We start from the raw sequence: 18,531 nt of genomic DNA on the forward strand, positions 1-18,531 counted from the left end.
AGAGTAAATTACTATATGATCCAGTAAAGTAACAAAATTACATCTTGATAATCCAGACACACGGTAGGCAAACAGCACCTGCATTTTATGATCACTCTCACATGGAGATTGTTATCCATTTTTATTGGCAAGAGACTATGAGTTAGTTTCCCAACTGCCTTCTTTTATTAGTATCTACTACTTAATGAAAACTATTTAATAGCAATGAGAGAGCTTTAATCAGATGGACTTTCATTTTACTATTCATATAAAAATGCTTTCCAAAAAGAGAGGTAGAGGATACTGAGACGATGATTTCTAGAGATGGGTTTGGGCAGCCATGTTTTGGGAGACTAATTCATTACCGGTATGTTTTGCCTTTCCAGTGACATAACAAAAACTTCCTTTTGGTTTTGGTTGCAGATTCAAGACTTATAGGAATATGGAGTGTTTTACTCATTCCACATCATTACTGCTCATTTCAGACATTATCAAGTTAAAAAAATATATCTCATTTTCCTCATTGAATATTTTTTGCCCTGCCTTTAGGAATATGAGATGAAGAAATGCCAACTTTAACAAGTTAATAAGCTATTTAGGAGTGTGCAATAACTCTAGCTTTCAGCATAGTTAGGATTTATATAGGAGCGTGCATTTAGCCAGCTGCCAGCATTACCATGACTTCATGCATGTAGGAGCATGTGGTAAGATTGCCAGGGACAAGAACATTTGACCTAAGGTCCTCTCAGTTTACCAGTATTCTTCATTTATATACTGTGCTCAAGTATATTTTAAATTGAGGGGATTTATGTTGAATTTCATGGAAATATTGCATATGCAATCAAATCTGCATGCACATTTATTATAGATTTTAAAATATTAATAATTATTACAAATAAAAAACATAACCGACTTTTACACCTTTGGTTTAATTTCTTCTTTCCTTTTTTTCCTTTCAGTCCTTAGACTTCTCTTTCTCCCCTCCATCTTTTCCAGTGCATTTACATTCAGTCCAATTTTTCCTCCTCCTATCTCCCCCTTTTTTGCTTGTGTTGTGTTCTCCCTCCCTTGTCCCAAGTTCTTTCACAAGAATCCCTCTGTCAGTCTTTGCTTTCTTCTTTCTCACCTTACCCATCCCTATAAATTTCTCCCCTCTTCCTCTTCTCTCCCTTTCCTCATCCCCAATTTCTCACTTTTTCTAAAGTACTCCTCCCTCTCTTTTTCCTCCCTCATTGCTTCTGTTTTCTTCAGTATAGTCTGTATCTACTGCCTGCACACATCTGTTATGTATTGGCTACCACAAGAGACCCCTCAGTCTACACATCCACCTCCCCACCCCCACACTCACTCACTCATCGTATTTTCAAAGCCAAGAACATGGACAATTTTATGGCAGCATTTTTTAGAGTTGTGCAATATTCATACCATTTTTTTCTGAGCAAACGTATGTTTGTCTCATTATTGCCAGTTACTGATTCAACAGTGACGTGCATATTTCTCAGGGTGGAGGATTTTTCCCCAGTACTTAGTGTTCTGAATGAGTTTATCAGGAAATGCTGAACAAAGGCTACATCAAGTTTGAGCAAAAGAACAACTCTGATAGCGTTTACAGCTCATCCAACTTTTCTCTTTACTCCACACGCCATTCATCACACTGAACACTCTTTCCACTGCACTGTTTGTTTTTGATAAACACAGAGCAAATTTCCTTGGTGTAGCCACATGTCTTGAACCAACATTTGTATTTTAATCCCTCCCCCCTCAAATTTGGATTGATGAAATGAAAAACCAGGACATTTCAGGCATTCTGAAAGAAGTTCCTGGTACACTGTACCATCATATGCAAAACCAGGACATGTGATCACTTTGTTTCACCCACCAATGCATCCATGCTCTTCCCCCTTTCCCCCCTCAGCCAACCTTCTATTCCTAGAGCCTAGGGGAAGAATGAAGGAGGCGCTAAAGAACAGCCAATGGAAGAGATGGGGCAGAAAGGGGTAGCTGTTCTGAGGAAAGGTTTATGCAGTGGGTCAGGGGGCCTACTGGCATTGGCTGTTGTTGCCATCCATCCTAGAGGGAAGAGCAACCTGAAAGGGAAAATGCCCACCTTCCCCAAAAGATTGAATCAGGGTTGGATTCAAAAATACCTGGAGCAGTTAGAATCTTTTTCCTCAAACTTGAGAGCCCTGACACTTCGGTAGCCTTTGGATTTGGGATCAGCTTTGGCTAGGCTCCCTTTCTGATAGTTAAAGGTAAGTGTGCTATAGCTGTTTACTAGCTGGACATTTTTTAAAAAGTGACACAGGAACTTTAGTTTATACCTCAGCATTCCCTTGAGGAGGACAGAAGAGATGCCAGTTTGATATCTTATTTGAGATAACATGTCTAATATGCAGCACCCAGAGTGACTTAAACTGACAATTTTCTGGCCCAGAAACTAGAGTTAAAAATCAGTATGCTGATCCCCATATAATTCATATACCAGTTCCTTATAATAAAAAATGCTAGAAAGCCTTTTTATCTGCATACTAAAGTGAAAATCCATCTGAATAAAGCTCCTTCATTGACATTAGATACTCGATACATTAAGTAGCAAGTATTAGTAAAATAAGATGTAAAACTTGATGGTGTTATTTAGTACTTTAAAGAACCCATAAAATATCCCACAGACTATGTTTAACTCATATTCTCAAGTTATTTTAAGGTGGAGGTTTTTTTGGTTATCAGTAGTAGCCCTAGCAGCCAGTCACTTTTAGTAGGAACAGGAAAAAGGCTTGTTTCGCTGTCAGACAGTAAAACTCAGTATTGCAAGCTCTACAGTTCTTGCAGGAGTAAAGAGTTTCTTTTTTCTTTTAAAATCTATTTGGAATGGAGAGCTTCTTTTTAAGTGGGAAATAATAATTCTCAGCACTTTATATAGCACTCCTCTTCCATAGATCTCAAAGCGCTTTACTCAAAGCATGATTACCAAGGTCACACTGTAAGTCATTTTCAGGGATAGGAATAGAACACGGGTCTGCTGACTCCTAGTCTCATGCCTTTTTTTTTTTTTTTGGTGGTGGTGGTGGTGGGGGTGAGTTGGTCTCCTTTGCTGCGTCAGTAAAAATATATAGTGAATTTTGTTAGTTCTAGTTCCAAATTCTGCGCTCAGCTGCCTGCTAATGCACTGACTTCACTTGGAGCCTGTAGAATCTGGCCCTAATTGTTATGATTTCACACTGTGGATGTATGCCTCTGTGCTAGATGTTCTCAGAATTGAGTATCTCATCCTCTGTAGTATGGTACAGATGGGAGCAAAAGCATAGCAAAGTTGTGAAAACAGAGCTGGGGAGGCATTGTAAAGGGGAAACACAACTATGTAGGATGCTCCACTGCACAACCCCTCCCCATCCCCTGCTGTTTGTTTTCTAGCAGTCCCGCCATACTAACTCCATGTAAGCCCTGCTTGATAGCTAAAATAATCTCTTTGTCTGGACAATGTAAGGTGGAGAGCATATTCTCTACACAGCCCTTTGCTAAACCAATGAAACTCATTTAATAACTGCAAGGAGACTGCCCCAGCAGTAATCACTTGCCTTCTGCAGCTTGCACAGACTAGTAGAAGGCAAAGAGTGCACAAGAATTGGAAAATGGCAAAGTCAGTGTGGGAAATAGCAGTTTTGCAGATGATAAGATATGCAGGAAATGCCCCTGTTCTTCACACAGATCCTCAGTGACTGTATGATAGCTAGGGCATGTCCCATTGCCTGTTCTGCAACTCTCTCCATTAACCTGTAACACAAAGTTTGGAGCATGCCATTCCAGAGCCATAGATCCCACAGAATAAGCCCCCCTTCTTTTCAGTAATTATATTTATTTATTTTTTACATGCAAGCTGGGACTTCCAGCATTGAGTCACTGAAGTGGACATCAAAAAAACTGTGACCTCAATGAGAGTAAGATTGAGACCCCAAACTCTCTTTTGTTGCTTTGGAGGCAGGGCCGGCTCCAGGCACCAGGGTAGGAAGCAGGTGCTTGGGGTGACCAGTTCAAAGGGGCGGCACTCCGTCCGGTATCGGGATGGCACATCCGGATCTTTGGTAGCAATTCGGTGGCGGGTCCCTCATTCCCTCTCTTCCTCTTTGAGCTGCCACCGAACTGCCGCCGAAGAAGCGGTGCGATTGAGCTGCCGCCAAAGTGCCGCCGGTCGTCTTTTTTTTTTTTTTTTTTTTTGCCGCTTGGGGCGGCAGAAAAGCTGGAACCGGCCCTGTTTGGAGGATTGTTCTCTTTTACGTTTCTCAACATGTGCCATGGGATCAGTGTATATCAAAAATAATGGAAAATAGGCAGAGCTCCCATGAAAGATTGCTCTTTCCTAAAAAATGTCAAATCAGACCATTAGTTTATGCTCCCACCTTTTTAAAACCACTTTTATTTCTGTAGATTTTGTTTAAATTATAGCCTTGATACAGGTATCTCTCTGAAGCACTAAATAATGCAATCAGTCATTTTATGCAAAAAATGAAAGTGAAATTGTTACAGAAAACAAAAAAACCTTTTCAGAAAAAAAGTGGTACTAAATTGCTTTACCACTCACCACACTGCTTAAGGTTTGTCTATACAAATGTTTAGTCTGTGGCAAGCTGGGGTGTGAATCTCCCACACTAGCCTGCCACAGTCTAATTGTCCATGTGGACCTGCCATTTACTTCCATTTCAAAGAGGACTCTTCCAGCATTTGGCTGAAATATTCTATCCACAATTATCCCACCCTGGCAAATGTCTTAGAAAATAGGCTTATGTTGTAGCCTTGAAGTGACACTCTGGAATTTACTTCCCCAGGGTTCTGAAAGAGCTAGAGCTCTCACATGTACATGGAACAGAAAGGGTGGCAGAATGGAATCCTCCATAAGAGAATCATTGGGATATATGAGCAATTGTCCAACGCCCCTTCTTGGATTTCAGTTAGGAAAGACATGTCAGCAAGTGAGTCAACAAAAACTTACAGCCAACAGTATCAAAGGCTTCTTCTGCTAATGCAGAAAAAGTCAGCATGGACACTTAAATTGTGTCCATTATCAGAATGAGCTCATCCACCCGCAAAACTAGCATAATCTCTGAGCCATACGTATACCAAAAGCCAGACTGCAAAGGCTCCAGAAAGTCTATAGACTCCAAATGACACGACAGCTGTCTCAAAACAACTTTCTAAATAATATCACCCAAAACAAGATTGTGAGAGGCAGAGTGATACCTGTGCTGCAAGCATTACTGTCAACATCTAAAGCAAGGATCTAAAATCTACCTCTTAGAGGGATGCTGGTACCCTGCTCTTTCAACAAAGATCTTAACCAACTGTGGACTCATAATGTACCTGATATTGACTGTGTGACATAAAAAAATCCCTTTTGTCTCAGGGGATTTCCATTTTGTTGGGGAAGATCTTTTTCAGTGAAAGGCTAGGCCTTGTTCAAACCCCAAAAACCAAGCCAAACTGAAACAAAACACACCAACCAAATAACACAGAGCAAGTTACAAATGCTGCCTTTGGGAAAAGCAAGAATACATGGAAAAAATAAAAAAAAGTATATAAGCTGAGTTTGATCCATGACATTTTCAGGCTTTACATGTAACCTGGACTCTATGCAAAATATTAATCTAATATATTATTAAAAGTATTCAAAACTGAGACAAGGTGGGTGAGGTAATATCTTTTATTGGACCAACTTCTGTTGGTCAGAGAGACACGCTTTCGAGTTTACACAGAATTGTGTCTCTCTGACCAACAGAAGCTGGTCCAATAGAAAATATTACCTCACTCACTTTGTCTGTCTAATATTCTGGGACCAACATGGATACAACAACACTGCATTATTTAAAACTGGGCAGTCTACCCAGTTGTCCATCAATCAGCAATGATAGCAGCACCAAATGTAATAGATGGCAACATTTTAATTTGAAAATTGCCTGCAAAGTATCATCGAGCTATTGAAATGTACAATTAGTATTTTGGTAATTAAAAAACATATGCTGCATAAAATTGAAAACTCCTCACATCCAGAGGGACTCATTTCAAATGGGCCCAGTTTCCTAATAGCACTATTTAGGGAGGGAATTCCAACCTCTTTTGTCCTTAGCTACTACCTGTACTTGTGATTTAAGCTGAACTGGGGTCAGAGTTCATTTTCCTTTTCTCCCAGGCATTCAAGAGAGGGAAGTCTGTGGCTATCACATCCAATTTCATAATGTTATGTAAAGTTAAAGTGTATTTAGCTACTTTATAAATTAAAGAGAAACAACACAGAATAAACATAGTTTAGTCACTGAAAAAGTTAGCTAACCAGGCTTTGGGCTTATGACTTGTATTTTTACTGTAGTGGCATTATAAAAAGTAACTTTTCCTGGTGCTGCTTGCTCTGCTTTCAAATTTGGGTAAGTGGCAGTGATGCAAGTCACTTTGTACTTTGATGAAATGGGTCTACAGTAGGGATTTGCATCAGTACAATGCCAGAGCAGCTACACCTCTACCCCGATATAACGCAACCCGATATAACACGGGTTCGTATACAACGCGGTAAAGCTCTGACGCTGCTCTGAGCAGTGTGTTAAGGATGCCGGGCCGGGGCCGAGGGGTTGGATAAGGGGCAGAGGGCCTTGGGGGCGGTCAGGGGCTCCCCCCCCAAGGGTCTAGGAGGCAGGAGCTGTGGGGGGGCAATTTTGGGGGCCCCGCAGTCCCAGAGTGGCCCGGGGGATTAGTGGGGCGCCGGGAGCAGTCTGCTCTGCTTCCCTCACCCTGGCCCCAGCCGTGTCGCTCGGGGGAGGAGGCTTGGGGGAAGAGATGCCCCCTGCACTCACTGGCAGCGGCGGAAGCAGAGCAGCCTGGCCCCAGCCTGCTCCACTCCGCCAGCTCCCAGCCGCAGCGCCCCGCTACCCGCCGCAGGTGAGTGCGGGACCTTTCCCCAACACCCCCCAGCTCACCAGCGACATGGCTGGGGCTGGCGCCGCATCACTCTGCTTCCTGCCCCCAACCTCCCCTCACTCACTGGCGGCGGGAAGCGGAGCAGCCCGGCCCCAGCCCACTCTACTCCGCCAGCTCCCAGCCGCAGCGCTCCGCTTCCCGCTGCAGGTGAGTACGGGGGGCGTCCTTTCCCCAACCTCCCCGCACTCCCCGACGGCGGGAAGCGGAGCACCGCGGCTGGCAGGTGGCGGAGTGGAGCGGGCTGGGGCCACGTTGCTCCGCTTCCGGCCTCTGCCGGTGAGTGCCTGTCAGGGGGCGGGGTGTGTGGATAGGGGTTGGAGCAGTCAGGGGACAGGGAGCAGGGGGGTTGGGTAGAGGGTGGGGTCCTGTGGCTGATTAGGGACAGGGGTCTCTGGAGGGGCGGTCAGGGAACAAGGAACGGGGGGGGGCAAAGCAAGTTCAATATAACGCAGTCTCACCTATAACACGGTGAGATTTTTTGTTGCCCGAGGACCGCGTTATATCGGGGTAGAGGTGTATATTGGTGGACCAGTGACCATAACCAAGGTAGACAAATTACACAGGACTTGATTCAGCAATCCTATGGAACAGGCCCATCACAGGAGCATTTGCATTGTTCTTGTAATAAAAGCAGGTTGAATGCATGTTAGGTATAGGAATTATATTCCCAAAACTCCATTCACATATTTAAACAGATATTTATTGTGTATTTTTATTCAATTGACATATTATTACAATGACAAAACCCCCCACAGTATTATGATAAATGCCATTAATATCGTCCACTCTAGCATATTTCTGCAAGAAGCTGCTTCAGTTCACATCAACCTCTATAATTAAAATCTTTTAACCTGTACATTGAGAGTGTGAACTCTCACAGATAAACAAGCAGACCACATACGCAGACCACATTGGTAATGGTAACCTTTTGTAATCTTTTTAGCAAATAGGATTATTCATCCATAAAGTACTTTAATGTCCATGTAAACCATTTAGACTTGTCAAAGTTCTTTAACCTTGTCTAAAAAGCTCCAACTTTGGCTAAAACACCACAAGCACATGTAAAATATTAACTGAGAAGGACAAACCTGTTAAATGCTTAAAGTAGCCAGTATTCATTTGTAATAAATTAGGACATAAAATACCAAAAAACACAACAGAGCAAGCCACTTTCCCAGGAAAAAGAGTTTCTGCTGATCACAGAGAAACAAAAAAGAAATACAAAAATGTAAACGTAATAATATTCTCAGTTTGGGGTTTCCTACTGAGACTCACAACATAACTCAGAGAACAGTCCTCCTCAAGGCAGTCTCTCCCCCTTTTTTTCCTGGAAGATCTGCTTTTATGGGCTGTACCTATAGCACTTGTGTGAGCCTGAGTTGCTCACCAGGATAGAGTTGGGCCTCTGCCACCTGTCATATCACTAGTCTGTACCTAACTGTTTGTCAGGCAACAATTGCACTCCCATTGACACCTGGGACCTGGTATGTTCTGCAGGATTGGGCCATTTAACAACACAATTAGATCACATTTAAAAAGAATCTTTAGATAGGAGTTTGTTTATCTACTTATGTAGCCCTTGTATTTGTACCATCTGAGCACCGTCCAAATTAATAAAACAACACCAACAAACAAAACTCTTCTCCCTTCTACAGGAGTAACCTGAAAGGTGGCAGATTTTTGCCCTTTCTGTCCCCAAGCCCCTCCTATGTGTGTGCAAACTATGAACAGAGCTAGTATGGCAAAGCTAGATCAAAGAGAGGTGTTTGAATGAAATTCTAAAAGCTGTGAGGGCCTTGGTCTTCCTTAACTCCTGCAAGAGTACGTTCCCTAGTGTATGTGCAGCTCTTCTAGAGGTTCTGTCTCCTGAACTCCTCATTGAACGTAGCTTTCTTGGGAGATTAAAGTCACTAAGACACAGAGAATCTCTCAGGCAGACCAATCCCATTGAGAGTTTTGTATTTCTGGACAGACCACGAACTGGAACCTGTGTTCAAAAGGGGAGGGAGGCAGCGGTGAGAGTGGAGCACCACCTGAATCAGTTTGCAGGGGACTGTGTTATTGAGCAAGTGGACTGGTGCATTTTGCTTCCTGTTGGAGCTCTCTGAATCTGTTTGGCTTTACTCCCAGATAAAATGAGTTGCAATCATCAAACCTGGAGGTCATGAATATTGCCTTCTGATGCCTGTTCCAAGTTTAACTAACTCCATTCTAGTTACATTTCTATTTTTTTAATTAACATAGTAATTTTACCCCCTATTCTAATGACCTCATTTCCCTCCTAAATATTCTCCCTAGAGGTTTAGAATCTCTCTCATTTTGGAAATACCCTCCTGGTTAGATCTTACTAATTGAAACAGGATATCTTCAGCCCCTAGAGAGCTGAAACAGAGAGAGAGGGATTTTCCTGTTGCATTTCTGCTACCCAATCTTTTCCAGTCACTCCTGCGTGCATTCTGAGTCCTTCCACTCTTTCTCTTGTCATTCTTGGATGACTTTTCTTGCAGCCTATTTCTATGGAATCCTGTGCCTCAGCTGTGCTATCTCAGACTTATCCCATGTTGAATCTGTTTCATTGGCTTAAGCTATGAAATTCTCTCATGCCTTTTTATAAAACAGGGCTAAGAAAATATCAGGCATTGTCCTTTAAACAAATGTTTGGCAGAGTCTTTCATTTTGTCTTGCTGTTATGCTGCTTTGGGGATCTCTGGGCAGATAATACCTGTAAATCCCCACCAGATTAACTGTAGCTCTTAGAGTGTTAGTGCTAGTTTTAATAATGTTAACATTAAACTTTTTTATTAGATCCTACAATCCTTGATAACAGGTATTTGCATGATAATAGATACACATTCCTGCATATACAAAACTGTACATCTTATTTCTCTGTGAGGATCTGGTTAGCTCTGAGTCCGTCCTGTTCTCCCCACAATGCCCCTCACTTAAGAGTTTTTCCTACATTTCTCCAGATTTTTGGCTCCAGTGGTCAGAGCTGATGTAAACAACCCCAGGCTGTCTTGTGACCAGGTTTAAGTCATCCCTTTTAGTAGCAATTGTTACTTATTTTCATATATTGCTATGTAATGAATTTCTAGAGCACCGAGGCCAAACTCTTCTAGCGTACCGCCTGAGTAAACCGGCTCTGTGCTGAGGAGAATCAGAGGCACTGAAGCGAGGCTACTGCATTACTACACCTGTTGCCCTTATGTTTGTAATGCTTTACCCACCTGGAGTGTGGGAATGGCCAACAGATCTAAAGAGTAACAGATCTTGAGCTACATTCCTTGTCCTTCCACAAACTATCTCTTGCCCAAATCCGTATACTGGGGTTGAGGGAAGGAACCCTTGAAGACCACAGGTCCATTGTAAATGGGATGTTTGTTGGGGGGGGGGGGGGGAGGTGCGACTTCCCAAACTCCCTAAATCCTTCCCCCTTATGCAGCAAAACCACACCAATTCCTCTATATCCAGGACCTTCTGCAGCTGTAGGGTTGGGGAGAAGCATGGAAAAATTCGTGTCATAGCCTCCTAAGCTACATCTACGATAGCGGGTATGATTCCCAGCTGTAGTAGACATTCTCACGCTAGCTCTCACTGAGCGAGCTTGATAAAAATAGTAGTGTAGCCCTGGTATCACAGGCAGCATTGAGGGGTGACGGGCTAGCCGCCCTGAGTACAAACCCTCCTGGATCCCCCATATACCTATGCAGGGTGGCTAGCATGTGCCACTTGCCATTGCCTGTGCTACTGTTGTTATAGTACTTTTTTAGTGTGCCAGCTCGATGAAAGCTAGCGTGACTATGTCTACTCAAGCTGCAAATCACTCCCCCACTCCAAGTGTAGATGAGCCTTAGAGTGACGCATGGTATCACTTTGTTTATCTGAGAAAGATGGGAAATAGTCATCTTTTATAGAGTTTCCTGTTTGAGCAGGGGAATAGTTATGTGGCCTGTTCAAGATTCTCATGTACTCATAATGCCAAAAAGATCAAAATAGAATAATAAGCTCTTAGACTAAGCTGCACAACTCTATTGTCTTCTGAGAGCAGAACTGGGTCAATAATATTCTGCCTTTAGAATCCAGAGTGTTTTTGAAACTAGTTATATACTCTTGGTATACTGAGTACATAATAAGAATAATTCAGCGCATGAAATATTGTATAACTAGAAATGCTCTTTTCACTAGAATAGATAAGTCCTTAGTCAAAAAATAAATTACATTTCAGCATGTCAAGTTAAAGAATTATGTATACTGCGTACAGTACATATAAGGACAACATGACTCCTTTCAACTCCTCTAGAAATGCTGCTGCTTTACTTTGCTTTGTACCACATTTATTCTTAAAGCTAACTTGTGATATGACTGAGATTTCTGTCTATAGCTCCTTTGTTAACTTAATAGTAATAAAATTGCTTTTTCTGGATTGAAATTTGGATTTCAAAAATAAACACATACAAAAATCCCTGATGATTACATCTCCAGACTGTCCTTTTTACCCTTTAGATCTTGCTATCTTATTAAATGCAGAAAGGGAATAACAGCTGCCATATCTAGGAATTAAAGGAAGTTCCATCAGAGTGAAGTGATGCTTAATTATATGCACACTGGTGTACTAATAAAACTATTAACAATTCCTTTAAATAATAATATTTTATTCTCATTGATTGACCTTATTGGAGATACAAATAAAACACCATTGGTAGACTCCAAATGCTTCAGACTTGAAATCGTGTATGTCCTATGTTTGTGAAGGAATTCTCAGTGACTGTTTTGCAGTTTGAAAAATCTGTACAGAATTCACAAGTACATGTTGTCACTGAAGCAAAAACTAATTTGCTTCACATTATAATATCTAGCTTTCCCATTACTATATTTAATTGTAGTGAGATCTGGGGAGTAGTCAATGCCCTTTTATATAAGGCTAAATGAGGGTAAAGTTGTTAGTTCTGACAGCTCACGGTTAAATATATTGATGGAGAATAGGTTGAGCTTTATAGGAAACCAAAACTATGAAAGACTTAATTAGTGGAAGTGTAATTACAGGGAACTAATGAATAATAAAGGCTAAATTGCATTAAAACATTTTTTCAACTGATTTGTAAGTTTGAAAATAAGTGTTTTATGCTATAAGCAATTTTCGCTATATTACTGCTAGTCCTTGAAAAATTCCTAAATTAAAATTTAATATCAAATTAAAAACCTGTATGCATTATTTGTTGTTACTATTTTTCTTGCTTTCAGCGCCACTTAGTCTAAAAGATTGGGTTATTTTCTGACTCTCTCAAGAATCGAGGTAAAACAAAATTAATGTTCAATATCAGAGGGGTAGCCGTGTTAGTCTGAATCTGTAAAAAGCAACAAGTTTGCATCTGAAGAAGTGAGGTTCTTACCCACGAAAGCTTATGCTCCCAATACTTCTGTTAGTCTTAAAGGTGCCACAGGACCCTCTGTTGCTTTTTAATGTTCAATAGCTATAGATAAACACACAAACATACTCTATTTGGTGTACTGCACCTTCCTATTTCTAAACAGTTAATTTGGCTGAGACACGGTCATGGAACATTAGCAGAGTCCTCTTGTAACTGATTTAACACCACTGTCTACATTCCAGTGGATTGCATCCCAAAATTATGCAGTTTATTGATGAAGCTCTATGTTGTTTCAGACGTCTAAAATCTAATACTGACAAGGCCGGACTTTTATTAAAATTTCTATTAACCTCTTTCATCAGTGCAAGTATACATTAAATTCTTACCAATTTTCTCAGGAATCAAAGGAAGTAGTGATATCTGATAGCAAACAATTCACATGTAAATCACCAGATTAGAAAAATAAGAATTCAGTCACATAAGACAGTGGCTCTCAACCTTTCCAGACTACTGTAACCCTTTCAGGAGTCTGATTTCTCTCATGTACCTCAAGTTTCACCTCACTTAAAAACTACTTGCTTACAAAATCAGACATAAAAAGACAAAAGTGTCACAGCACAGTTACTGAAAAATTGCTGACATTCTAATTTTTACCATATAATTATAAAATAAAATAATTTGAATATGAATATTGTACTTAAATTTCAATGTATATTATATAGAGCAGTATAAACAAGTCATTGTATGAAATTTTGGTTTGTACTGACTTCGCTAGTGCTTTTTATGTTGCCTGTTGTAAAAGTAGGCAAATATCAGACGTCTGTGTACCCCCAGGGATACGTGTACCCCTGGTTGAGAACCACTGACATAAGGATTAGCTGTTTAAAGGTCAGATTAAAAGATGTATTTAGGATGATTTTGGTCCCCCAATAATTTAGGTAATCTGCACTTTGATGTGGGATCTTGTCAGCCCTAACCGTTGCCTGTTTAACTTGAGAATTCAAATAAATATTTTTATTGGCATCACAGATAAAATCAGATAAAATGGCTGTCTTTTCTTCTGGTGCAAATGTGTTAGTGCAGATTGACACCATTGTAACAAAGCCCTGGATCTTCATCTCACTTAACTGAAGTTCTGCAAGTCAAATCAGTTGCTTAAATAACTCTCAAGTTCTTAGGCTTAAATCATCTGTCTTATGTGGCTAGTAGATCAGTACAGGTATGCACCAATTGACTATGCCTCCACAGCCAACCTCCATGCCACCATCGACAGGGTCTGATGAAATCGCTGCAACATGCCCTTATCTGCAGAGTGGATCTGCAGCAGTTCTGCACCCTTTAGCTCAATAGAGATCATTCTAAACAATTTATCCTGACAACTTTTGTACAAAATACACCGCTACCTCGATATAACGCTACCTGATATAACACGAATTCGGATATAACGTGGTAAAGCAGTGCTCCGGGTGGGCGGGGCTGCGCACTCCAGTGGATCAAAGCGAGTTCAATATAACACGCTTTCACCTATAACGCAGTAAGATTTTTTGGCTCCCGAGGACAGCGTTATATCGAGGTAGAGGTGTATATGATTTCTGGGGTGTTCTCTGAGCTACCATGGTTGTCTCCTTTGGAAATTTTGAAAAAAGGAGTCAAGGTAGCATAACGTGTTCATAGCTGTGAGCTATTTCATTACAGAAGTGTCCCATACCTTAAAATGTCTTTGAGCGAAGAGTGGTAGTCTGACAAGATTTGCAGTCCCATTGACCGAGGTTCCTTTTCAAACAGCAGCAAACATGTGTGCGTTTGTGGCATGGAGAGTGAAGTGTGAGAGAGAGATCTGGCAGAGGTGCACCCTTGAAATGTTTTCCTTGTTTTAGATCGGAAATGAGAAGTAGTCTAAAAGTTGTTTGGGAGTCTGGAAACAAATCCCTTTAAAAAAACAAAATATATGCTTTGGATAGAGAACTTTTATTGCTATGAAAATAAATCCTTGAAGTATTTTCTCTACCCTACCCCTCTATCTTGCTGAGCATAGATAGCAGAGGTTTTGAAACCCTCTCAAAGTCTGAAATATACATTAGAGGATTAAAGAGCATCAGGCTAAGGGGTTAAACATCTACTGGAAAGGACATGTTCCTGTAATTTTCTTTGTAATACCAAGAGAGTCCATTAAAAACAAAAATGAGCTAATCAAGCTGAGAAAACATGATTCCACTTAGGAAAATGGAGTAAATTGTGGGGAGAGTTTACTAATGTCAAAAACATAATTGGATAAAAGAAAAATAAATAACTTTTATGTTTATTTCTCATCAGGAAGGAGTTGTATTTGGTCTAATTTTTTATAAATAAGGTAACCTCCAGCATAAAAGCAAAGTAGAACAATATACGATACACAGTTTCTTACTTTATTCCATGAAAAAAACCTAAATTTTGCCAAACAAAGCCCCCCAAACACTTCTGGAGCACTAGCAACTTTGAAATTAAGTTCCGATAGATTTCAGAATGTAGAGTTTGCTGTCAGTTCTCTTATCCATATAATCTAATATATAGTACCAAATACGTCACAGGGCATGCTTCCCACCTAAAAACTTAAGTGGAAAATAAGTTGCAATGAGTTAATCTTATGAGCTTTCTAAGAGCTGTCTGAATTGCTGACTGTGGGCTATATAATAGCTAATTATTATGATCCAATGTTTCAATGTTTACTTCCATTGTCATTAATGAGGATTTTAGCTGCATGTAGTATTAGGTCATATGAACAGTTTAAAGAACACTATCCTCAAGACTAATTTTCTTTTTCTTTCTTCTTTACTCACAGGCCAATATAGGCTATGTCTACACTGGCAATTGAATGACAAAACTTATGTCATTCAGAGGTGTTTAAAAAAACCAAACCCTTGAAAGACAAAAAAGTTTTGCCACGCCAAGTGCCAGTGTAAACAACACATTGTTGGCAGGCGCGCTCTCCTGACAACAACGCAAATGCTGCTTGTTGGGGATGGAAGAATTCTGATGGCAAAAGAGCTGACAAACAGTGGCTACAGTGTCCGACTTTTAGCGACATGGCTGTGTCGCTAAAAGCTGGGTAGTATAGACAAAGCAAAATTCTCCTAAAATAAGTAGTTGAAAGGCAAGGCATAGTATGTAACATACTTTACAAAGAGAATCCGAGATATAAGGCATCTAGTAGGGACAATGGGAACAATGATTTTTGGAAATAGCAAAATCTGAATTAGTAGCATTCATTAGATAGGCTAAAATGGATACACTTGATCATATTTGACACTCTTTTACAGATTTTTTTTTGTATCTGTTCAAACATAATCATAAAACTAATCAATACAGTAGGTATTGGCTAATTATGCATGTAAAGTAGTAGACTAATTCTGATTCGACTTTTCAATTTGAGGGAAGTACGAGGTGAGGTGAAGCCACTCAAAATACAATCAGTTGTACAAGCATGGAGTCCTTTCGTGTTATTACCCGCCATGCGATATATAAAACAGAGTGGCTCTGGTCAGTCTAGTGAGACCCACAGCAAGGTAGAGTACAAGATTAGCAGGCAAATAAAGCTGCACTTAGAAATAAAGTAAACAGGCAACACTGAGGGACTCAGACCACCAGGAATGCTGGATTTCCAGAAAAAAAACTTTGCACAAACATGGAAGCCATGGAAGCAAGAGTGGAGTCTGTATACACAGCTGACCATAGGGGATAAAGATGAGAAAATTTGGAGGAGGCACCAGGAATTCAGTCTATGTGCACATGGCTAGAATGCTGGCTGCAGTTCTCTGTAAATAATTCTTTTAATAAAGAGCCAGGTTAGTTTTCCAAGCATGAAGTTCTGTCATCTTATTAACCAGCATGTGGTACATGAAACAGCAGAAGTAATTTTAAGAGCTGCAGGAATAAGTCATTTCCATTAGGGATGATTTAGCAGTATTCAGGAATGAGGGGGAAGCACCAACAGAGCAAGGGAGATCATCTGAACTCATCCTTCACTTTAGAGCTAGATTTTTATCAAGAGACTCTTGTAAGCCTTGGAAAACCCACTCCAGTGTGTTGCTGAATTTCCTCATATAAGTGAATACACATATTATTATGACCTTAGCCTTTTTCCTCAAAATGAGACTACCAGTTGTGGTAAACCACATTTAATTAAACCATATCTTTACTCAGGCAAATCACTCTGAATGTGGTTGAGGAAGAGAGACACATAATTTAGAATCTTATACTTAGTTTGTACACCAGAAATAACATTTTTGGATCAGAGCTCAATTTTGATTGGTAATTTATATATTAAAATGAGACCCATTAAATGAAATATAGACTGACTTCTAAAGCATAACATTCCTGTAGTAAGTTTACCTCTTTGAATAGAATCAGCACTCTTATCACAGTTAGAAATAAAATTATATGTGTAATTGAGTGGTTAGAACAGGGGACTATGATGAAAGATTCATAATCCTATAGCCAGCTTTTGATACTGAATCATATTAGGCAAGTCACTTATCCTGTCTCGTTTTACCCAGCTGTAAAATGGATTTAAATTCCTACCTCAAAGGGGAATAAATGGATTAATTACATGTTTGATAAGCCCTTTGGGATCCTTTGGGGAAAAAAAGGTGTTGTAAAAGGCTATTTGAACATCTTGTATTATTATTTATATCCCTTCCTTCCTCCCTACAGTAAGGCTGAGAAGCAGAACAATTGACCCTTTCCTGTATGAAAAAGAATTACTTGTGATAAACTGATAGTACATTCGGTTGGGGGAATGCGTGTGGGGGGAAGGAGAAATCAATCCACTGTGCTGACATTACATTCCTACAAAATGACAACTATTTAAATTATAATTACTATAAATTATACTAGCGTTTAAAAATGTTGGAATTTTAAGGCAACTCAGGCTTGTGCTTGTGAGACAGCGATTATGTATGTTTTTCTTAAAATATGTTAAAGCATCCCAATTGGGAAAGTAATTTTATGCTTGCTTTTTAGAGAAATCTATTCAAAGAACACATTAACACCACCATTCATTTAAATAATCTGGTATATATTCATTAAGCTGTGTCCGCTGCAGAAAATTTATGAACTGCTGCCAGAAAGTAAATGAAGGAAACAGATGTTTAATGTAAAAAGGTTAGACCTTCATTAAAATTGTTTAAACAACCAGCAACTTTTCTCCCCTACACTTCGGAGAAATGCTTATATTAATTTAACAAAGGCGTGTGATGAGGGAAGGAGGGAAGCCCACCATCACTGTAAGTTAGTTTCATAGCCCTTTAGCACTTGCATCATTTATTCTTTGTATTTCTGTTAGGGATGATTGAAGGGTACATAATTATTGAACAATAAAGTGCGTGTGCGCTGTCCACATATAACCCAAACAAAATGATTACCCCAACACAAAGGATGATCTCGAGGGGTCTCTGTACAGTCTAACTTTGGATTTTGGTATAAACATTCATTGTCTCTGTGTGCAATTTATATTGCAAGGCTTTTCATTGTCTTCCTTTGGTTTCCATAATTTTTTTCCTGAAGCTAAAAGGGCCCTTTACAAGGAAATGCCCAAATATCTATGTTACTTCAGTTTTAGCTTCTGAAGAGTAGCTTTTATTAAATTTGGTGTTATTTTTTCACTTAATGGGAGTACTTCTGTTCTGTGCTTGTAACTTCATGGTAAATGAACTGGATAATTACATATAACTTGAAATAACAGAAATCACCTAAAGAAATACAGGTCCGTTTTCATTCTTTTTTAATTCATCTTCATAGTGTTCTGCCCTGTCAAAATGTAGCATGATGCACTAAATAGCTGAGCTATCAGACGCCAGACATCCAGAAATGATTTGCTAGTTTATTGTCTGACTTCTCCAACCTTTCATTCTCTTTAAAAAGTGAAGGGACAGATTGTCATCTGTTGCATATTGTCATAGTTTCATTGAAGTCTGCCCCGTAATCTTTATTTTTCCCCAGTCTGTTTGAAATCTCCTTCTGTCTATTGGAGATTTTTCAAAATTCCTTCACTCACAAGCTGTGCCAGATCTTTACACTTTCCATGGCAGTACAACTTGCATATTTATTTTTTCTTGTACATCAATTACTGTCAACAATTACTCTTCTTTCCCCCTCACCTCTTTTACCAGTTTTTATTGAGTAACACAAATATATCAGTTGTACTCAATGATTATTCTATAATGTCTACTTCCCATGTCTTGTTTGTTTT

General features: G+C 39.9%; 1 protein-coding gene across 2 annotated transcripts in view; it reads left to right on the forward strand.

The window, feature by feature from the left end:
• Positions 1-18,531, forward strand: part of XIRP2 (xin actin binding repeat containing 2) — a 141,668-nt gene that overhangs the window by 10,341 nt on the left and 112,796 nt on the right. The gene's annotated exons all lie outside the window — the stretch shown is intronic.

This window comes from Chrysemys picta, chromosome 11 (assembly GCF_011386835.1).
Source record: "Chrysemys picta bellii isolate R12L10 chromosome 11, ASM1138683v2, whole genome shotgun sequence".
NCBI classification, from domain to species: Eukaryota; Metazoa; Chordata; order Testudines; family Emydidae; genus Chrysemys; species Chrysemys picta.